The sequence below is a fragment of the Pristiophorus japonicus genome, chromosome 12 (assembly GCF_044704955.1).
Source record: "Pristiophorus japonicus isolate sPriJap1 chromosome 12, sPriJap1.hap1, whole genome shotgun sequence".
Taxonomy (NCBI): domain Eukaryota; kingdom Metazoa; phylum Chordata; class Chondrichthyes; family Pristiophoridae; genus Pristiophorus; species Pristiophorus japonicus.
This window is the reverse complement of record NC_091988.1, coordinates 173,746,099-173,769,845: the sequence shown is the minus strand read 5'-3', so window position 1 is coordinate 173,769,845 and position 23,747 is coordinate 173,746,099. Positions and strand designations below refer to the sequence as shown.

General features: G+C 46.4%; 1 protein-coding gene across 1 annotated transcript in view; it reads right to left on the bottom strand.

Annotated features, from left to right (window-relative positions):
* Positions 1-22,810, bottom strand: part of npbwr2b (neuropeptides B/W receptor 2b) — a 56,891-nt gene extending 34,081 nt beyond the window's left edge. Inside the window, exon 1 of the mRNA XM_070895071.1 lies at positions 22,715-22,810. The gene's annotated coding sequence lies outside the window, so the exon portion shown is untranslated. The remainder of the gene's footprint in view (positions 1-22,714) is intronic.
* Between the last annotated feature and the right edge of the window lie 937 nt (positions 22,811-23,747).

Here is a 23,747-nt window from a genome sequence, read left to right as displayed (position 1 = left end):
TAAGTGACGTAGCAAGAGCGGGGCGAAGCCGCGAGGGCTCAGGAGCATGTTATTCTCGACTTGATGTAAACAGACTCTAGATGCCCTTTTCCTAGAGATGCGTTCAACGCACAAATCGGGGGTGAAAAAAAGGAAAGAGCACCAGCTACGCGAGAAGCAAAAGAGACGAGAAGTAGCTAAACTGCTTAAACTAGATAATTGTTTCCAACTAAAAACTCAAGATCATGAAGATGAAGGCCAAGATGGTGCTGTGCAGTCAACTTCAACAACGAAACCACTCGTGGCACCGGACCCGGAGTTGGCCGAGTTGGAGCTCCAAGTCCAACAAGTTGAAGAAGATGAAAACCAGCTGGCGCATACTGAGCTGAAAGAGGCGCAACTTACACGTGACATTGGGCTGTGGGGAGACAATATCTCAGAAAACATGCAAAGCCAATGGATTGCAAAAGGTAGTGAGGACTGCCGATAAAGACTTCCAAAACTCTGGCGCGATTCTGCCAAGGAAGGATGTCGCCGATACTGCTCAAAGTCCTTCTTCACAGGTGTGCACTCACTGACAGAGGAACGTGTGGAGTGAACGTGGCTCTGTTATTCACCATCAAACGGTAGAGTATACTGCTCTGCTTACAAGGTCACAGCACAAACAAGTAGCCACTTTACTCATGAGTTTAATGACTGGAAGCATGGAAACGAGAGGAATTCATCTCACTAAAACAGCCACCCAGCATAGAGAAGCCATGGTAGTAATGTGCACTAGACAAGCGGGCACTGGTTGTGTGGATGGTCATATTGTCTTCCAGTTTGAAAATGAATGGCAGTACTGGCGCAAGATGCCAGAGTGGGCTGCCTATGTGATAACATTTCTCTGTGAAAGAGGCAGAGACTAAATCGTTGGGTCTCCAAGTAATGGTAATTGGAGGTTCTCGCAAACTACGATGCATTTCTTGCTGAACACATCAAGCGGTTTGCCAACAAAGACAAGGGGCATACGTCATACTTGTCTTCTACCACGTGTGAAGAAATGATTAGTCTGCTGGGTGGCAAAGTACTTGAGATGATTATCCAGGAATTGAAATCGCCGAAGTTCGATTCAACTATTTTAGTTGTGCACTTTAAACTAATGCCTCCTGCAAGGGCTGGGGGCGGGGGGGGGGGGTGGGGGGGGGGGGGGGGCGGCGGGGGTGGAGTTCTATTCAATATCTGTTGATTCAACGGCAGATGTCACACACTCAGATCAGCTGACATTTGTCATCCGCTATGTTCTACTGACTGGTCCTAAAAAAAATTCCTAAAATTCTTGCCGATAATCGGTCATACTGGACAAGAAATAGCAGAAATAATACTGGCCTTTCTGGATGAGAACGGGATAGACATACAAAATTGTCGCAGACAATCTTATGATAATGCTTCAAAAACGAGTGGGAAATACATTGGTATCTGGACTATCGTCAAAGAGCAATGCCCATATGCTACGTTTATACCATGCACAGTGCACTCACTCAACCTTGTGGGGAAAAACAGTGGCGAATGCAGCCCAGTGATCGTCAGATTTTTTGATATTGTACAAAAGTTGTACACTTTTCTCTCTGCATCGATGTATCGCTGGTGACTGCTTTATGAAAAATTAAAGCCTTTAGGGCTGTCTGTCGTCAAACAACTTTCTGCTACTCGATGGTCAGCAAGGTATGAAGCAGTATCAGCCCTGCTCAAAGGTTACACTCCCATGTGCGAAGTGTTGGAATCCCTGGCAACTGATGTGGAACAGAAAGTTGAATGCTGAAATGAAGCTCAGTTGATCCTTGATAAACTGGGCGAACTGGATTCAGCTATTCTCATTGTTATTTGGAACACAATCTTGAAGTGCTTTTACCTGACCAATCTCTCGCTTCAAGAGACTGGCTTGAATCTGAATGTCATGGTGTCCTTACTCGAGTCCCTTGTCGATTTTGTCAATACCGAGCAGACAGAGTTTGAGGACTTCGAAGATCTAGGGATTAAACTGTGTGGCCACGAGTACAATTCATCTCAGAGGCACATCCAGGATGCAACGGGTATGACGATGGAGATGCTGAAAACACTGTGCGGTCACCCAAGGAGAAATTCAAAACGGAAGTGTTCCTTTTCATCATTGATCAATTAATCAGTACCTTGAAACACCGCCTTGAAGCATACAAGCAATTCCACTGTAAGTTTGGATTCCTGTCCAAGCTAGCCGTTCTCCCTCATGAGATCAAGCAAGCAGCAGCAAATCTTGCCCACTTCCATCCCAAAGATGTGGAACCTATGATTCATTGTGAATTCATCCAGCTTTCTAGCTTGGTGGTGTTATGTATGTAATAGCTCGATAGACTGAATACTGTAAACTAACACAGGTACAAACCGGGTTCTACTTTATTAGGGCCCAAAGTGATTACATTACATGATGGCTTTCCTTTTATACCTAGGCCGCACACATGTGCGTACAGCTCAATGACCTCCGATAGTGGCACCACCTGGTGACTAGTAACCCCAAGCATACATACATGACAATATCCCCCTTTAAGATATCGGTAACAGTCTTTTTACAAATTGAGACGCTCTGGGGCTTTCCGCTCCCGAGTTGATCGTCTCAGTTCAACTCCAGCCTTGGGCGAGCGTTCTGAGTCTGTTATGACTGGGGGCTAGGTAGCCGATCTGATGGGAGTGGCAATGGCCATGTCAGAGATTGAAAGTCCAGATTCATTGATGACATCGGAGCCCTCTGATGACTGAGGGTAGGTTGGTTGGTCACTGATTGTGTCTTCCTCAGACTGCTCCGGTTCATCCGTGTGCCGCAGCTTTATCTGATCAACATGTTTCCTGTATGTTTGCCCATTCTTGAGCTTGACGATAAACACTCTGTTATCCTCCTTGGCCATAACAGTACCGGCGATCCACTTGGGATCTTGACCATAATTCAGTACATCACAGGATCGTTAACAGAATAGTCACGTGACACAGCAGCGCGATCATGATACCACTGCTGACTTTGACGTCTGTATTCAACATGATCATTTAAATCAGGGTGGACAAGAGCGAGCTTGGTCTTGAGACCTCTCTTCATCAATAGTTCAGCAGGGGGGACCCCGGTAAGCGTATGGGGTCTTGTCCTGTAACTAAGCAATATGCATGACAAGCGAGTCTGCAGTGAACCTTGAGTTACACGTTTCATACTCTGCTTGATGGCTTGGACAGCACGCTTTGCTTGACAATTAGATGCATATTTGAATGGTGCTGACCTCACATGTTTGATACCATTGAGTTTAATGAACTCTTGAAACTCCAGACTAGTGAAGCAAGGTCCGTTGTCGTTTACAAAGATGTCGGGCAGACCATGAGTGGCAAACATGACACGAAGGCTTTCAATGGGGTAGCTGTGGATGTACTGGATGACATGATTATACACTCTGTCCACTTAGAATATGCATCCACCACAACTAAAAACATCTTTCCCAGGAAGGGACCTGCAGTCGATGTGGATCTTGGACCATGGTTTAGATAACCACGACCACAGACTCAGTGGCAACTCTGCTGGCACTTTACTGAGCTGCATGCAAGTGTTGCACTGATGCACACATGATTCCAGATCAGAGTCAATTCCAGGCCACCATACATGAGACCTGGCAATGGCTTTCATAATGACAATACTGGAATAAGTGTTATGTAGATCATGTACAAATTTATCTCTGCCTTTCTTAGGCATAACAACATGATTACCCCACAGTAAACAATCTGACTGAATGGATAGTTTGTCTTTGTGACGGTTGTAAGGTTTGGTCTCATCACCCGTTTGCTTGGGTATGGCAAACTAATCACCACTAAAGACACAATGTTTCACGACCGATAATATCGGGTCCTGGCTTGTCCAGGTCTTAACTTGTTGAGCCGTGCCATAGGTTCCTTCACTTTCAAAAGCATCCATAACTAATAGTAGATCTGCAGGTTGTGGCGTCTCCACCTCTGGTGTGGGCAACGGCAGACGGCTCAGTGCATCGGCACAATTCTCGGTGCCAGGTCTATGGCGAATGACATAATCATAGGCAGATAATGTCAGCACCCACCACTGGATGTGGGACGATGCATTGGTATTGATATCTTTGTTTTCCGAAAACAATGAAATGAGTGGCTTGTGATCTGTTTCCAGTTCAAACCAAAGACCAAACAGGTACTGATGCATCTTTTTAACCCCATACACACAGGCTAATGCTTCTTTTTCTACCATGCTGTAGGCTCTTTCCGCCTTTGACAAACTTTTAGAAGCATACGCAACAGGTTGTAGTTTACCCAACTCATTAGCTTGTTGGAGCACACAACCAACTCCATATGACGAAGCATCACAGGCTAATACTCGACGCTTACACGAATCATAATGTACCAGCAGCTTGTTAGAGCAAAGCAGATTAGTAGCTTTCTCAAAAGCTCTATCTTGAGACGCATCCCAAACCCAGTTGTCGCCTTTTCTTAGCAGCATGTGCAGTGGCTCTAATGAAGTGCTCAATCTAGGTAGGAAATTACCGAAGTAGTTGAGTAGACCAAGGAATGAACGCAGCTCTGTCATATTCTGAGGCTTGGGTGTATTTTTGATGGCCTTGGTTTTCGAGTCCGTAGGCCTGATGCCGTGAGCAGCAATTTTCCTCCCCAGGAATTCGACTTCCGGTACCATGAAGACACACTTCGAACGTTTCAGTCTGAGTCTCACTTTGTCCAGACGATGGAGAATCTCTTCCAGGTTATTCAGATGTTCGGCGGTGCCATGACCTGTGACCAGGATGTCATTTTGGAACATGACGGTTCTAGGGACGGACTTCAGTAGACTCTCCATGTTCCTCTGAAATATGGTTGCAACCGAGCGAATTCCGAAAGGACACCTGTTGTAGATAAACAGTGCTTTATGAGTGTTGATGCACGTAAGTTTCTTCGACGTCTCGACCAGCTCCTGTGTCATGTAGGCCGACGTCAGATCCAGTTTAGTGAATGGCTTCCCCCCAGCTAGCATTGCAAACACATCAGCAGCCTTCGGTAACGGGTATTGATCCTGTTTCGAAACTCGGTTGATCGTAACCTTGTAGTCTCCACAAATCCTGACAGTGCCATCACTCTTCAACGCAGAAACAATGGAACTGGTCCATTCATTAAATTCGACCGGTGATATGACCCTTTCACGCTGGAATCTGTCCAATTCGATTTCGACCTTCTCCCTCATCATGTACGGAACCGCCCTAGCTTTATGGTGGACGGGTCTTGCATCCGAGTTCATGTGGATCTGTACCTTGGCTCCCATGAAATTGCCGATGCCTGGTTCTCCTGCGAGGGGAACTTGCTCAGCACTTGAGCACATGGAGTATCATCCTCTGACGACAACGCTTTGATATCGTTCCAATTCCATTTGATTTTTTCTAGCCAATTCCTGCCGAACAGCATTGGACCATTGCCTGGAACAATCCATAACGGTAAATCATGAACCGCATCATCATACGACACCTTGACTACTGCACTGCCAATCATCGTTATGAATTCTTTAGTGTACGTACGCAACTTGGCATTGACTGGACTCAGCTTAGGCCTCCCAGCCTTAGTATCCCACAGCTTGTCGAATGTCCTCTGGCTCATTATTGATTGACTCGCACCCGTGTCCAATTCCATCGGTACCGGCACACCGTTAAGTTTCACATTAATCGTTATCGGTTGACTCTTTGTTAGGAACAAATACAGTCTATATACTTTCTCCTCTGGTATCTCGGATTGCATATCCGGATTCGCGCTATACTGGTCATCATCCTCCACGTGGTGTGTCGCTCAGTTGCGAACATATGCGCTGGAGATGCCCCAGTCTCGAACAGCCTTTACAAATGTACTGTTTAAACTGACACTGATGAGGCCAATGATTGTCCCCACAATGCTGTTACGGTGAAATCGGATTCATTCCCCTTGGCGGACTGTGGGCAGCCACAGGTTTCGCATACACAGTCGAGTAGGCCCTACCATATGCAGCACTGCCAAACGACGATACAATCTTGCTTACAGTACTTGTCGAGTTCCAATTTTTGGATGATATCTGCTTTAAATTTTTGTCCGTTGTCATGCATGCCTGGGCAATCGTGATGGCCTTGCTCAAATCCAGCATCTCCGCCGGCAATAGCTTATGCAGGATCACCTCGTGGTTGATGCCGATTACAAAGAAGTCCCGCAGCATGTCTCCCAACGCATTTTCGAAATTACACGGTCCAGCTTAGGTTGGCAACAAATTCCGACACATCCTGGCCCTCAGAACGAACTTGCTTGTAGAATCGACATCGTGAGATGATGATGCCTTCTTCTGGTTTGAGATGGTCACATACCAGAGCACACAATTCCTCATAGTCCTTGTCCATTGGACTTGCAGACGAGAGAAGATTCTTTATGAGTCCATAGATTTTCGGACCGCAAACTGTGAGGAAGATCGTCCTGTGCCTAACTGCGTCAATGGGTTCCTCCATTTTGTTGGCCACGAAGTATTGGTCCAGGTGAGCTACAAAATCTGCCCAGTCCTCTCCCTCCACGAATTTCTCCAGAATTGCAATTGTTTGTGCTCATTTTTTTTGTATGCGAAGGTTCTTAAATTACCTCGCCGCCAAATATTTTGTATGTAATAACTTGATAGACTGAGTACTGTAAACTAACACAGGTACAAACCTGGCTCTGCTTTATTAGGGCCCAAAGTGATTACATTACATGATGGCTTGCCTTTTATACCTGGACCGCACACACGTGCGCACAGCCCAATGACCTCCAACAGTGGCACCACCTGGTGGCTAGTAACCCCAAGCATACATACATGACAGGTGGTATCTTCAACAGAGCTTCAAACCTCAATTTGTGTCAATCAAACTAAGTCAACAAAGTTGAAAATGTACCAATTCCTCCATACACATGCCCTTACCCAAATCTTTTCTAACATTGAAATAGCTCTTTAGATATATCTGTCGATGATGGTATCAAATTGCAGTGGTGAGCGGTCCTTCTCGAAACTAAAATGCATCAAGGATGAGGGGGCCAAAATTGATGGCCTTACTGTCCACTGCCTCCGACTGCCGCCGAGATCCGCCGAGATTCCTCTCCAGGTTGCGCCCAGTGCCAGTTTGCACTTAGATTGGAGCGGGCGGGCGGGGAAACATCCGCTGATGTCAGTGGACAGCCAAGTTGTGCAAGTCACCTCCCACCCACCGAGATGCCAGATTGGTGTAGGTGGAAGTTGGCACCAACAGGGGGAAGGATTGCCGTAAGGAGGCTGGTCTAACCCCTAAGATAAGTTTAAAAAACTGAAAAAAAAAGGTTAGCGAACTTTTTAATAATTTTTCTTTCACAGCGACTTACCTTAATGGATTCCTCTGAAGGTCTTCCAGGTAAATTTTTTTTTACAATCATTTTTATTTTCAGGTCTTTCGCCCTCCGTGGGCCTGATTCCATCCTCAGCGGCACTTCAATGGCAAGAGCCTTTGCCGTCGAGATTGGGATCTCCCGCCCGCTCCCGCCCGCTCTCGCTCAGTTTGATGGCGTACGTCGCTCACTTGCCGCCGGCCTAACTTTTAATTTATTTTTCATCAATTTCCCGCCCAAAGTGCCAACCGGTCTCTCGGCTGCCATCAGCGGTCTTTTGGACGGCACTTGGGCGGGACTTGGCCTTCACCAATTTTGGCCCCGAGGTCAGGAACAAAATGGGACAAGATCGACTTAATAGTTTTTCAATCATGAGCATCGAGAGCGAAGAACTGAGAGGACTTGACATCTCAAAAATCATTGACGAGTTTAGCCAACAAAAATTTAGAAAAAGACCAATGCAATGTTATACTTGCAGTTGTCTCTGTGGAGAAAATGGAATGCAAATGACAAATGATGGTCTTCCAAAAAAACTGCGCTGTCTTGTTCTAAATTGTTGTCAGTGTCGATTTAGTTTCAAAATGTAAGGATTTTTTTTATTGAAGCGTTGTTGTTTACTGTTTATACAGAGTTTCATCAAGGTATAGGTTTGATTGTTTGGAAACATAATAAAATATTATCAGAACAATCAGAACATAACCTGAGATGTAGACCTGACCTGACGCTTACTCAGTGTGCCCTGTGACTTAGCTCACAAATGTCATTTACTGCAGGATGTGAATGGGAGTAGGGGGCCCATGGCCGGAGCTACTGCCCGGTGCCCAATGCACCATTAATCCATCCCTAGTATGTCAACTATCTTGTGTTTATTCTCAGTTTTGGTCGGTGATTGTTACTTTGGCAGCAATTCTACTTTTGATCTAATAACGACCATTGTAATATACTTGGGTAGAACAAATAAAGGACAGAGACACGATGAGTTGCTAGTCCATGTGCTTGCTTTATTAGACCAGACCGAACTGAGCTTGCTCATACCAAACCATGTGACAAACCATGTGACAATACGTTACACTGCTTTCCCCCTTTAAAAAAGTGATGTATTCCCCTCTCAAATACAAGAAAACTATGGTCCCACTTTTCCCAGTATTACATGTACCATGTAAAAAAAAAACTCATGACATTTTTTTCTTTTGAATGAGCTACAAATCCAGTTTAATAATAGGTTTGCGGAGCCTTCCTGTTATCGTTACAGAAGGTTTTGATGTTGTATCAATTTTTGGGCTGTTCAGAATCATCTCTGAACTCAAAGATGATTCTGTTTCTATCTCAGACTTGTTTGAATGTGATACTTCAGTTACTGAAGCCTGAACTGCGTCGAACTCATGTATGAGTTCACGATCAAGTGGTTCAAGATCACTGTCAAATCCAAGCCAGTGACCAAAGCTTCTTGCAATTGATTTCATACTGATGATCCCTGGATGTTCAGTATGAAGTTTGGCCAGAATTCTATCTCTCAAAGAAGTAGGTAACACCACTCTCTTTCCCCACTTGAGACAACCTTGCTCACAAGACAATTCAGCACAACGGTTATGTAAAGGTTTCAATTCTGTGTCCATACACTGATCAGTCCATCCATTCAAGGTACATCCATTTTCAGTACTAAGGGATAGACTTTCCCTAAAGGCACTCAACGCCTGATTGCCCGCTGAGAAGAACCACTAACATTCGGCGAGAAAAGCTGGCAAGAATTTCCATTTCTATGTTTAAAGTAAGTATAACTAATCGCCCGGCGATAAAATAGGCGTTACACACTCATTGTCGGCGGTTTTCTTGGCGGGTAAGTGAAAAGTTAGCAACATGGGCGGTCGTTACCGGAACGGACGGTAAGTAGTAAAATTTAGTCCGAGGCTGCGGTTGGGCCTATAGAGGGGGGAAAACTTTTTTTTTAATTATTTAAAAAAACATACAAAGCATTCCCAAGAAAGTTTTAAACCTAATTGCTGTTTTTAAATTAAAAAAAATAAAGAACCTTTAACTTACCTTTCTTTGCAGGGTCCCCCCACCGCCCTGTTTAAGCAGCTTTTACAGGGCGGGTCTCTCGGCGACCTGGACGTAGGCGGTTGAGGCCAAACTTACACCCTGGCGGTTGTTCTCTCGGCGTTGCACGTGGGCAGTTTGGTCCCAGCGGGTGACTTCAGATATGAGCGAAACCAACGAAAAAACTTACTTGGAAACTCTCGCCAGATGGAAAACTAGCTGTAATGTTGAGAAAATCGGCGACAATAAGCCGAAAGTCTAGCCCCATGTCTTTTTCAGTTTCATCTGCAATCTCAGTTGCATTTATGGGAAAGTCTTTCTCAACTGTACCTAGCATGAAAATCGCACCTTCACTCCCAACACCCGAGTCCTCATGTGACAACCTGGACAAGGCATCTGTGATTGAGTTTTGCTTTGAAGTGCGACATTCAATTGTGCAGTCATATTGTGAGAACACTGCCCAATATTACATTCTTGATGCGACCATTGCAGGGATGGCAGATTTGAGCCCCAATATTGCTCGGAGCAGTTTGTGATTGGTTATCAGGGTAAACGTTCTGCCGATCAGGAACTGTTGGAATTTCTTGATTCCAAGCACTATGTTGAGGCATTGCTTCCTTTTCAATTTGCCTGTATTTTCTTTCATTCTTTATGAGGGTTTGCGATATGAACATGATTGGTTTCTCTTGGCCATCATCCATTACGTGACTTATTACAGCTCCCACACCGTATCTGGAAGTATCACACGCTAACTTAAGCTCACACTCGGTGTCATAGTGCACAAGTAGAGCATCGCTAGAGAGACTTCTCTTACAAATGTCGTAAGCTTCCTGTTGTGCTTTCGTTCACTTCCACTGGACATCCTTCTTGAGGTGCTCATGCAATGCAGCTAACATGATCGCTAACTCAGGTAAGAAATGTGCGTAGTACAGGATCATTCCAAGGAAAGATCATAACTCAGACAGGTTCTGTGGCTTTGGAAGATTGATCACAGCATCAACCTTTTCCTTCATTGGTTGCAAGCCATTTGCATCAACCTTGGGTTGCACAAAAGCACATTTGTTCCTTTTCAATTTGGCATTGTGGGCATTCAACCTTTGAAGTATTATATCTGACACATCTAGATTTTCTTCCTCGGTGATTGTTGCAATCAGCACATTGTCTTGATTGCAGAAGCAATTTGGAACTCCTTGCAAAATCTTATCCATCGTAGCCTGGAATATTTTGGGGAAGTATTTACACCATATGGCTGCTTGATGTACGAGTGCAATCCCTTGTGTGTGTTGATGGCAAGACACTGTTGACTCTCTTTGTCACCATTCAGCTGAGCATAAGCGTATGACCGGTTAAGCTGACCCAGAGAGTGCTGCATATAAGCCTTGCAATGTAGGTAATGGGTACTGCTTATCGTCAACTGCTTGGTTGATGCTAACTTTGTAGTCACCGCACAAGCATACAGTTCTGTCTGCTTTGGGTACTACCACAATCGGTGTAGTTTTTACTAGCACCCCGTTCTCTCTGAGCTTCGCTCGCTCTTCCTCCACCTGACTTATCAAAGCATAAGGTGTTACGTTTAGAATAACTCCACAAGACTGTATATCTTAAGCTCAAACTGTTGTGACCTTGGTCTCTTTATTGTAACTCCAGAATGAGGAGGCAGCATGGTAGTCTGCCTTTTGTACCTGCTTGGCCAGGGTGTGCAGGTGACCCTTGGGTCTCCCACAGGTGCACCCCCTGGTGGCAAGTCTTACACATTGGTAATGTTTACATACATAACATAGGCGACTGGCCTTGCCTTACAATAGACAAACTTCACGGTGGTCTTGATGCGGATATCTGCGTCATAGCTGTTGATGCCTTCATAACTATCTGCAAACATGCTTTCGTATTTGTTCAGCGTTGTGTCACGTCGCCTCTTTGAAGTATCTATAGGGTGAAGACATTTTTCCAGTCTAATTCTAAACCAGTCTTTGCCCATGAGAGTTAAGGGGCCAAAATTGCTCCTCCCAAGAAGGCCTCTGGTCACCTGAAAGCAGCAGCCATGGGGCAATGCGGAATGGCCGGCGATGTGCGGTGGACTGGCTGACGTTAATGATTTAGACGAAGGAACTGAATGCAATATCTCCAAGTTTGCAGATGACACTAAGCTGGGTGGCAGTGTGAGCTGTGAGGAGGATGTTAAGAGGCTGCAGGGTGACTTGGACAGGTTAGGTGAGTGGGAAAATGCATGGCAGATGCAGTATAACGTGGATAATGTTGTTCAGAGCGGGATTGCGTGCTAGTGGGCTCGGGTTTTCAATCTCGACAACACAGAGCCCTCATTGTTGAGGTTCTGCTTGTGCAGGCAATGGGCTCAGTGCTGACAGTGGAATGCCTCCTGCACATTGTGCGCGGCAGGGAGGCACGCAGGAGAAGGCAGCGCCATCTCCAACAGCTCCAGAGGCAGCGGGCAAGGGACGCAGCAGACATGGCTGCCCAACATGCAGAAGGCCATGGAGATGGCAACAGACCTCAACCAGAGAGGTGGCACAGAAAGGACCTGCCATCAGGAGACGAGTCATGCTGACCCCTCGCACCAGATAGTGGGTGAAATCGTGAAACGGGAGGATGCACAGGAGGAAGATGCTTGCCAGCAGCATGCTGCAGAGGGCGAGGAGCAGCAAGAGCATGAGGGAGAAGGCAATGAGGCAGCTGCCATAGGAAGACGCGAGGATAGACGTGGGGACAGAAGGCCCTCTCCTGCAAGGGTCTACAGGCAGCAGTTTTCATACATGGACCTGACAAATGACCAATGTCTCCGAAGGCTTTGATTCCAGAAGGACATTGTGAGGGAGCTGTGCAATCTCCTGCACCCAGACCTCCAGCCTCAAACAAAGCTGAGGACAGTTCTGACCATCGTAACCAAAGTGACCATAGCACTCAATCTCTATGCCACTGGATTTTTCCAAGCTGCTATAGCAGGCATATCGAACATTTCGCAGTTCACCACGCATAGTTCCATCCATCAAGTGACAGATGCTCTCGATAAGAGGAGGGACGACATTTCCTTCCCATGAGCAGGGAGAAGCAGTTGGAGCAGCAGACCGTATTTGTGTGAATTGTGGGCTTCTCCAGGGTTCAGGGTGCCATAGACTGTATCCACGTCACATTGAGGGCGCCACAGAACAATCCCGAGATGTTCAGAAACCGCAAGAGATTGCATTTCCTCAATGTCCAGCTGGTGTGCGACCAGCACCGCAAAATCATGGCAGTTGATGCCCGGTATCCTGCCAGCAGCCACGATTCTTTCACCCTGCGCCAGACCGGTGTGCTCGGCATGTTTGCTGGCGCAAACCAAGATTGCGGCTGGCTCCTTGGAGACAAGGATTACCCACTTGCACTCGGCTGCTGACTACCCTTCACAACCTCAGGACTGCTACACAGCAAGCCTACAGTGACTCTCATTCAGCCACCAGGTGCTTAATTGAGCAGTGCATCGGGATCCTTAAGCAAAGGTTCCGTGGCCTGGATCACTCTGGTGGAGTGTTGCAGTACTCGCCTGAGCAGGTCTCTCTAAATGTGGTCGTCTGCTGCATGCTTCACAACCTGGCAATCATGAGGGCACAACCATTGGAGGATGAGCCAGCAGGACCACCTGAGGAGGAGACACAGGAGCGCGACGCGCACAAGGAGGCGGAGGAGGAGGACCAGGAGGAGGAGGTGCAGGTGCACGATGCGCACGAGGAGGCGGAGGAGGAGGACCAGGAAGCGGAGGCGCAGAAGCATGACGTGCACGAGGAGGCGGAGGAGGAGGACCAGGAGGAGGAGGCGCAGGAGCACAATGCGCACGAGGACGAGGCACTGGAGGAAGACCAGGATGTGGATCACCAGCCACACAGGAGGCGGCATCGCCATCCAAACCCTGCAAGGGAAGTGCAGAACCATGTCATTGCTGCTCATTTCCGATGAGTTCATGCCCACTTCGCCCTTCATCTTTGCATCTCCAGCACCAACCCAATGTGAACTTTCATACGTCATTGGCCACAGTGAAATGAGAGACCCGCACAGATATTGGAACTCAAAATAAAGATTTATTACACAAAAAAGAAAGGTGCAAAAAGCATACACATAATTATTTATCACCCTTGTGCATCTCCTTATAACCCCTCTTATGCAAGCCTATTCTCGAACTACACCGCAGTGTCTCCCCTGTGGCTGCATCATGGGTCTGGGAAGGCTGCTTTATTCCAGGTGTCGAAACTATAGATGTCCTTCTATGACGCCCTTGACCAGTTCTGGCCCTGGAAGGGCCAATTGCAGACTGGGCATCAGCCTCCTTGGTGCCTCAGTCGGCCTTGGCTGGGGCAATTCCATGCTTGTCGGCAATGGCGGAGTGACAGGTCTGGGCTCAGGACTGCTGTGATACTGAGAGAGCACATCTTCATCCTGGTCCGAGGAGCCTGCGCCACTCCCCCGGGGCAGCACCTCACCATTGTCACCAATCTGCTGGAGCACAGGCCGGTGGTTTGGAGCAACACTGGAAGGATCCCCATGGACCGTGGTGGACCCAGCCATGATGGCAATAGTCAGATCGCGCGTGGCATCCAGCTGAGACTGCATGAGAGCAGACACAGTCTCGATGCCACCAGGGACGACAGCAGTAAGACGCTCCGTGGCCTGTTGCCCAGAATGCATATGAGCATTCTGAGCTTCCAGATAGAGGCTATCTTCTCCAAAGCAGCACTCAGACGCTCGTTCCCTTGCACCTGTGCAGTAATGGCAGCTGCCACATCGCCAACGAGACGCGGTATCACAGCTGGATCTGCACAGTCACTCTGGGAGTCCACCATCGTCTGCACACTGGCAATGATGGGCTCCATGGTGTGGGCAGAGCTGACCACAATGCGGGAGGCGGACTCCTCCATGCTCCTGACCACTTGCGACAGGCTCTCCGGCACCCTTGCCATTGCCTGCAACATCTGGGAATGCATGGCCTCCACCCTTCTTTCATAAGCCCCAACATCGATGGGCTCGTCGGAGTCCTCTTCAACAGAACTCATGTGCAAACTTGCCCCCCAGAGAGATGGCACCCGAGGTTCCCTTTGCCCTTCACCATGCTGCAGCCCACTAGGTCCCGGTGCATCACCCAGTGCAGACCACTCTGCTAAATCTAACATTCCCGACCGCTTACTCCCAGTATCTGAGCTGGTGCATGCAAACGTAGGAAGCAGTGACATGGTGCTGCCAGCAATGTCCCCCTCTTCCTCGGCCTCGTCAGATATGGCGGCAATAGATGGAGTGGCCTCGAGTGTGTCGTTGTGGCTTTGACTGTCAGTGGCCTCAAGGCTGGCGTCCTGGCTTTGGCTCACACTTGGGGTCTCATCTGCAATCATAAATGGCACAAGGGCTCCTGTGAGGGTGAGCTAGGGCATTGTACCATGCAGCCTGCAACTTGTACACTATCATAAGCAAACGCGCGGTAGGCGCTGGCACTTTCAGGGAGAGATGGCATGAAAGGAAGACCTTCACTTACCCATGCTGCCCACAGTGGGATCCACACGACTGGCAGGCACAGGGAAGGCAACATGTGGGCCCACTAGCCGCTGCACCCTTTCTTCCAGCTGAATGAGCTGCTGTATCTCTGGCTCGCCACCAGTCCTCTATTGCTCTATTCAGTTGTGAGAAACCTTCGCCTGCAAAGCAAATAAGGCTTGCTGGGTAGCAGTTTCATGAAGCCTCGGCAATGCTTGCGTGTGAGTCCGTTACATGCAGGCGTAACTCTGACATGAAAGGGAGGCTCCATTGTGAGAACGCACACACACATAATATATATATATTATATATACAGGCCTCCCCATTCAAATGTTGCTTCAGTGTCTATATAATGAAGGTTGGAAATAAGAGAAGGTGAAGGAGAGACTCACAGATGGAAGGTGAGGAGTTGGGGGAACATGTACTCACTTTCATCAGTCGAATTATGTCGTTGAGGCACTGGGTGGCGTTGCGGTCATGAATGGAGGTCCCCGAGACCTCCACAGCGATCTCTCTCCAGGAACAAGCACGAGTCAGTCTGCCTGTGTTGGGGTAAAGAACGTGCCTCCATCTCTCCACAGCCTTGATGAGGGTCTCGAGTTCCGCATAGGAAAATCTGGTGGCACTCCTTGCTCCTCCTGGATTCGCCATGCCTTCGAATCAAACTCATTCCCTGCTCAGGGCCGAGCTGCAAACCGGGCCCTTTAAGAAGGCCAGGGAGCAGCTGGCTCATTAGCTGCAAATCGACACCAGCTGAATTTCGCGGCCCAATCAGGAACTCCACCCCCACACCGCTACAAAGAGCCCAATCCTGCCACCAATACCACACTGCTGAATTTCACTCTAATGGGCGCTGTATCCATTGCGGCGGTAATGTGCAGCCAAAAGTGGTATGTGTGCCCCGTGTCAGGCGGAGGTGAATTTCTACCCTTTGGCCTGTTGTTGAAACTCGCTACAATAATAGGCAGCTTTACTCACTGGCCATTGTGTTGAATTGTACATTCCATTTGTCAGCATGTCTCTAGGATTTCTCCGTGTGGTATGTTCTCTACGACCTGTCACCTGATTCCTTTATTGTATTTACAGCAATGGCTGCATTACCACAGTTGTCCACTAGGTTGGACAGTACTCAACTAGATTGAGCTATATTACACTTCTCCCTCCTGAATGAAGAAGTAATTATAACAAACAATCATCATACATAACTTACATGATAATACATAACAAAAGATATGGACTTATTTTGCCACATTTACAAATCAAACTTAACCACTGTTTTTCTGTTTCGAAGAGGATATCTTTGCTCTCGAACAGAACGTTTCAAACATGGTGTCGAACTTATACTCATTCTAGGCTGATCCTGAGGAAAGTTTTCCTCCAAAAGATGCCCTTGATTTACATTTGGACTCTCTACAACTTCAGACTGTTTGTCTGCCTGACTCCGATTCAGACTTAAATTCTGACTTTCTCTTGGACTTGTTTCTAGTACATTTGATGTAGGCTGTGCTACTGGTACTCTACTTGTGACAAGACTATCTGATGAGTCAGAAATAATTGAATCATTCCAACTTTCAACTCCTTCCACATCTATAGGTAAAATATAATCATTGTGAACAAACCTAACCTGTCCATGATCAAACATCTTCACCAAATATAAGCAAGGACCACATATCTTCACCACTCTTCCTGGTAACCACTTTAACCATTTATGGTGATGGTTCTTCACTCTCACCTTTTGATTTAGTTTCACATTTCTCTCTCTTACTCTACCTCTATCATTATTCTATTTCTGTCTGAATTGTTTCTCTTCTACGAACTGTGCCAAGTTTAGTTTTAGCAACGAGAATCTGGTTCATGGTTGTTTGAGAAGCAACTCTGCTGGTGTTCTACCAGTAGTTGTATGAGGAGTATTACGATATGTAATTAGAAAATTAGCCAATTTGTGGTCCAACGGCAACTGTTGTTTCTTTGGATTTGGATACAACATTTTCTTGATGAGGGCACATTTTACAATTTGTACAGTGCACTCTGCTGCACCATTTGAAGCAGGGTGGTATGGTGGAACCTTGGTATGTTTCACTCCATTTTTGCTCATGAACTGTGCAAATTCTTCTGAACAAAACTGTGACCCATTATCAGACACATTTTCTTCTGGGAGGGCATATGAGGAAAATAATCTTTGCACGTTGTTTAGTGTTTTACTTGTTGTTATTTTCCGCATCTGAAGCACCTCTACCCACTTTGAATGGCTATAAAAGCACAATGAACAATTGCTGTCCTTCTAGCTCAGCAAACCTTTGCCATACCCTGGGAGGCCATTTCCATGGCTGTAATTGTATTGATAGTGGTTTCTTGTTTACCGATTGACATGTTGTACACTGACTGATGAAGTACTCTATATCTTTATCTAGATTTGGCCACCATAAGTAACTGTGTGCAAAACTCTTGGTCAAGCACATTCCCAGGTGTTGGTCATGAAGATCTCCTAATAACTTGGACCTGAATTTTTTTGGGGATAATCACTCTTGCACCCCACATGACACTATCTTTATCCACGGACAATTCATTCCTACGAATGAAGAATGGATGAATATCTTTCTCTGATACCTGGTTTGGCCAGCCATTTGCTATGTAATCATACACCTTTGACATAACTGGGTCACATTTGGTTGCTCTACCAATCTCTTCAGCTCTGACTCACAGTTCATCATTGTATGAAAAATAGAACACTTCTACCCTATTGGGCGTAACTTGTGATGGAGATGGCAATCTAGACAAAGCATCAGCATTACAGTGATCAGTTGATTGTACTCAGTACCATACATGTATGCTGGCAAGATCAAAGCTCATCTCTGCATTCGGGCTGCAGCTAAGGTTGGAACTGTGGACTTTGGGTGGTGGATTGCTGTCAGGAGCTTATGGTCTGTAACAATGGTAAACTTACGACCATACAAGTACTTGAGGAACCTCTTAACCCCAAAAATTAATGCCAAAGCTTGCCTTTCAATCTGCGCATAATTACGCTCACTGACACTGGGAGTGCATGAAGCAAACGCAATTGTTCTCTCCTCCCCACTATGTAGTCATCATCATAGGCAGTTCCTTGGAATTGAGGAAGACTTGCTTCCACTCAAAAAGTGAGTTCTTAGGTGGCTGAACAGTCCAATGCATGAATTATAGTCTCTGTCATAGGTGTGGCAGAAGTGGTTGAAGGAAAGGGTGGGTGGGGAGCCTGGTTTGCTGCACGCTCCTTCCGCTGTCTGCACATGGTTTCTGAATGCTCTCGGCGACAAGACTAGAGGTGCTCAGCGTCCTCACGGATGTTCTTCCTCCATTTTGGGCGGTCTTGGGCCAGGGATTCCCAGGTGCCAGTGGAGATGTTGCATGTTATCAAGGAGACTTTGAGGATATCCTTGAAATGTTCCCTCTGCCCACCCGGGGCTCGCTTGCCGTGTAGGAGTTCATGTAGAGCGCTTGCTTAGGGAGTCTCACGTCGGGCATGCGGATGATGTGGCTCGCCCAATGCTGGAGTCCATTATTAAGGAAGCAGTAGCAGGACATTTGGAAAAGCATAATTGAAGCAAACAGAGTCAGCATGGTTTTATGAAAGGAAAATCAAATGTGACAAATTTGCTGGAGTTCTTTGAGGATGTAACGATCAGGGTGGATAAGGGGGAGCCAGTGGATGTGGTGTATTTAGATTTCCAGAAGGCATTCGATAAGGTGCCACATAAACGGTTACTGCATAAGATAAAAGTTCATGGGGTTGGGGGTAATATATTAGCATGGATAGAGGATTGGCTAACTAACAGAAAACAGAGAGTCGGGATAAATGGGTCATTTTCCGGTTGGCATCAGTGACTAATGGGGTGCTGCAGTGATCTGTGCTGGGTCCTCAACTATTTACAATCTATATTAATGATTTGGATGAAGGGACCAAGTGTAATGTAGCCAAGTTTGCTGATGATACAAAGATGGGAGGGAAAGCAACTTTCGAGGAGGACACAAACATCTGCAAGGTGATATTTACAAGCTCAGTGATTGGGCAAAAATTTAGCAGATGGAGTATAATGTGGGAAAATGTGAGGTTATCCACTTTGGCATAAAAAATAGAGAAGCAAATTATAATTTAAATGGAGAAAAATTGCAAAGTGCTGCAGTACAGAGGGACCTGAGGATCCTTGTGCATGAAACACAAAAAGTTAGTATGCAGATACAGCAAGTAATCAGGAAGGCAAATGGAATGTTGGCCTTTATTGCAAGGGAGATAGAGTATAAAAGCAGAGAAGTTCTGCTACAACTGTACAGGGTATTGGTGAGGCCACACCTAGAGTACTGCGTACAGTTTTGGTCTCCGTATTTAAGGAAGGATATACTTGCATTGAAAACTGCTCAGAGAAGGTTCACTAGGTTGATTCCAGAGATGAAGGGGTTGACTTATGAAGATACGTTGAGTAGGTTGGACTATACACATTGGAGTTCAGAAGAATGAGAGGTGATCTTATCGAAACATATAAGATAATGAGGGGACTCGACAAGGTGGATGCAGAGAGGATACTTCCACTCATAGGGGAAACTAAGACGAGGGGACATAGTCTTAGAATAAGGGGCCGCCCATTTAAAACTGAGAGGAGGAGGAACTTCTTCTCTCAGGGGGTTGTAAATCTATGGTATTCTCTGCGCCAGAGAGCTGTGGAGACTGGGTCATTGAATATATTTAAGGCGGATATAGACAGATTTTTGAGTGATAAGGGAATAAAGAGCTACGGGGAGCGGGCTGGGAAGTGGAGCTGAGTCCGTGATCAGATCAGCTATGATCTTATTGAATGGCGGAGCGGGCTCAAGGGGCCAGGTGGCCTACTACTGCTCCTATTTCTTATGTTCTTACACGATGAGTTGCTAGTCCATGTGCTTGCTTTATTAGACCAGAGCGAACTGAGCATGTTCATACCAAACCATGTGATAATACATTACAACCATAATAACATTTCATATACTTCCTGCAATGCATTAATCATGATATTAATGTTTATTGTGTTATTTTGTGTCAGCTTGGCTCAGTTGGTGGTATTTTTGCCTCTGGATCAGAGTTTTTGGGTTTGAACTCCACATCAGGACTTGAGCACATAATATGGCCTGACATTCCAGAGCAGTACTGAAGGAGTGCTGTTATTCTATAATTTTGCAGATGTCAGTGCTGAAATTATGAAATGTTCTTAATTTGTACCAATTGAAAGTCTAAAGGAGTGCTGTGCTGTGAGGCCTGTGTGGTGATTTGGTTAGACCTTAAAGCCATGGAATTATTTGAATAACAGCAGGCATTTCCCAAGTTTCCTCCCAACATTCCTCCCACACTCAAACAAACAGATTAACTGGTCATTTGTCTCTGTTGCTTGTGAGGAATTGTTGCTGGAGAATGACTGCTTTGTTTGCACTTTGAAAGTAATTTATTATGCAAAGTGCTTTGCAATATTTCAAAATGATACGATGATACACAAATAGAGTATTATTATCACACTCCTGCATCTTTCTTTCACTAAACCAGAAACCAACATCAGTTGTGGCACCTGCAGGGAACTGGTTCTGAATCCCAACGCTCACACCCAGTACAGATCAACAGTACAGAGAAAAGTGAAGTCACTTCATGAGGGCACGCAAGGGTAGCAATTCACCACACATTCCCTTTCCTCCGTGCCCACCCTCGACACCACCACACTTCACCCCATTAAAGCAACACTCACGTTACCAACCCTTCACACTACACTCTGGGCAAAGGCACCTACAACTCCCCTAATACCCATCAACTGCCCTGCACAACTCAAAAATACCTTTCTTCCCTCCAAAATCCTCACTTCACAATTGCCACACCCATCATCATCATCATAGGCAGTCCCTCGAAATCAAGGAAGACTTGCTTTCACTCTAAAAGTGAGTTCTCAGGTGACAGTACAGTCCAATACAGGAATTACAGTCTCTGTCACAGGTGGGACAGACAGTGGTTGAAGGAAAGGGTGGGTGGGGAGTCTGGTTTTCCGCACACTCCTTCCGCTGTCTGCGTTTGGTTTCTGCATGCTCTCAGCGATGAGACTCGAGGAGCTCAGCGCCCTCCCGGATGCTCTTCCTCCACACACTCCTTAACTGACAGCCTTTTCCTTCCAGACACCAACTTCCACCCCCTTAGCTTGCAATAAAATAAATGTTTCCTTTGAAATACAGTGGGCACTTGTCTCATGGCAAGTTATTTATTGACATTACAGCTGGCCTGGAAATGGACCATTTAGAAGCGTTAATTTCATTGAGGAAATTCATGTCCTATTGTGAATACTGCATAATGTACTAGTGAATACTATCCACTAGAGGTCAGCTCATTTCAAGGTCAGTCTGAATGCTACCAAACTGTTCTACTCCAGTTTAGAAGGGGATTTGAAGTGCAATATCAGGGGTTCTCAAAACATTTTACAACTCGTTCCACCAAAGAATTCTCATATTCTAATGCCTCAGACTCTTGTGTCTCACTGGGGCTGGAATTGCCTCTTTCCTGAAGGCCTCAACACCAGAAACCGGCAGCCATGCTGCAGAGTACAATAGCCGCCAACTTTTCGTGTAATGGCCGCCAGTATCAAAATTCCGCTCCTGCCGTATCGCGGCAGTGCCCCACTTCCCCCACCCACCACCCCCCGACCGCTCCGCTGGTGCCAATCCGCGCTAAGTGCGTCACCACAGTGCACACCGCTGATGTCCCACTCCCCCCTTCCCCTATGGTGAAATTATGTTGTGAAAATCTTTCTCCTGCCGGGCGGTGCCAAAACAAGCTTTTTCACGGTGGTGCAGTGAGGCAATGGCAGTGCAGCTCCCATTAAAGTGGAGGACCTACTGCGGCTGCCACCGCGTTTTCTTTTGTCCGACGACTGCCATGTTGGCCCGACAATTATGCCCCCGGGTTCGGCCAGACCGCCAACAGGCAGCCTCTTGGGCGCCAGGCCGCTGGCCCAGCCGAAACCCTCCCTGGTGGCCCAGTGGACCGAACTTTAAACATTGCACAGGCTCTCCCCTTTAAGTGAAGGGGAGAGCTGTGGTGATGAGGCGCCGTGATGGCGTCATCGCGGTGGTCACCACACTCCCCTCCGCACCCTTCCCCCCCCCCCCCAACTTCCACCCCTCTGATGTGCACACCACTCCACTTCCGCCCCCATTATGAATGACTTTCGGTCCACCTGAAAAAAACCAAAGAACAGAATTTTGATCAAGAGGCCATCTCAATCACCGCGGTGGTAAAAACATTCGAAACGGGGTGAACGGGAGGGCAATTTTGGGGCTAATTCACGGCAAGTCTGAAAACAAAAACATTTACCCCCTTTCCTTTGTCTGTCTTTGCCTCCCCCCCTCTTTCCCCCTTACCGCCCACCACCTGCGCCCCCCATACTGCCCCCGCACCCCCCCACATCACCAGGGATAATTTTGGCTTTTGCCGATAGAGGAAAATGGCTGATATCAGATCAGCTACCCATCATGCATCTCTCCCAATTTTCATTTCCATTGCGACTGATCCCGTGGATTTATCTGAACCACAAAAATTTTTACAATTTTCTGCCGACATCCTACCTCAAACAGCGGGAGTGTTGGCAGGAAGTATTTTAATGTGGCTGGAGTTAAAATACACCAGGCCTCGTTTTTGCTGCAGCTGAACTGACATCAAAATGGGCCCTCAGTTAAAATTGGGACCGAGACTCCCTATGATGAGCATTTCCCAGCTTTTCTCAACCTCCTGTTGCAACTTTACCTCCAACCTTACCTGCTGCCAAAGTTTCTGCTATCTGTCCGCCCACAAATTACCACACCTTCTCTTCATATGCACTCAGAGTTTTCACCGCTCCTCCTACAGTTTGGACCTGATTGTTGGCCATCTTTTCCTTCGGAGGGAAACAAAAGAAGACAGTGTTCAGAGCATGTAAATCACATGACACTTCTATGATGATAAGATGCGGAGGTTCATTGTCCTTTTCAATGAAGTATACTCATTGTAGCCCTTGTAGCAGGCAATGGGTGTCGACAGAATAAAGAAGAGGTTTCCCTTTGCAGAAGTGAGTTCTCCTGACACCCAGATGCTGAGAGAGAAGGTGTATGATTGGTAAGACGGTGAATGAAGGTTGTATGATTGGAGGATGTGCATTGGCAAGAGTACTTAAACTTACCTTAGCCACCCTTGTGAGGTCATTGAGCCTCTGTTGGCACTGTGTAGCAGTTCTTGGAGTGGTGGAAATAGCAATGAATGCATCTGCCATTTTCCACCTGTCAGCATGCACCACCCACTTATAGGGCTTCCTGCTTTCAGTGCCCAACAATCTTGCTTTTCTGGCCCTTAGTTCTGTCAAGAAGACTTTAGTGGGAGTTGTGTATAGGCCCCCTGGTAGCAGCTCGGAAGTGCTAGATTGTATAAATGCAGAGATTAGACAAGCATGGTTATAATGGGGGATTTTAACTTTCATATAGATTGGGAAAAGCAGACTAGCATCTCAGAAGGAATGCAACCAGGAGAACAACAATGAAATAGTGAAGTAACGAATGTGAGGGGAGAAATTTAGTAAAGATGTTTTGGCACATCGCTTAGTTGGAGTAGAATTTTAAAATCTTAATATAATTCAACAAATAAAATAAATCAGATTCATAACTATATGCATTGAAGACCTGTAGTTAGACACCTCTACAGGGAAAGATATTAGATCTAATATAAAGAAAGCAATTCAAATCACCTAACAAGAGTAGAGGTAATATATCTATAGCAGGTCATGTCCATGAAATTTATTGCAATTCTTTGAGAATGTTAA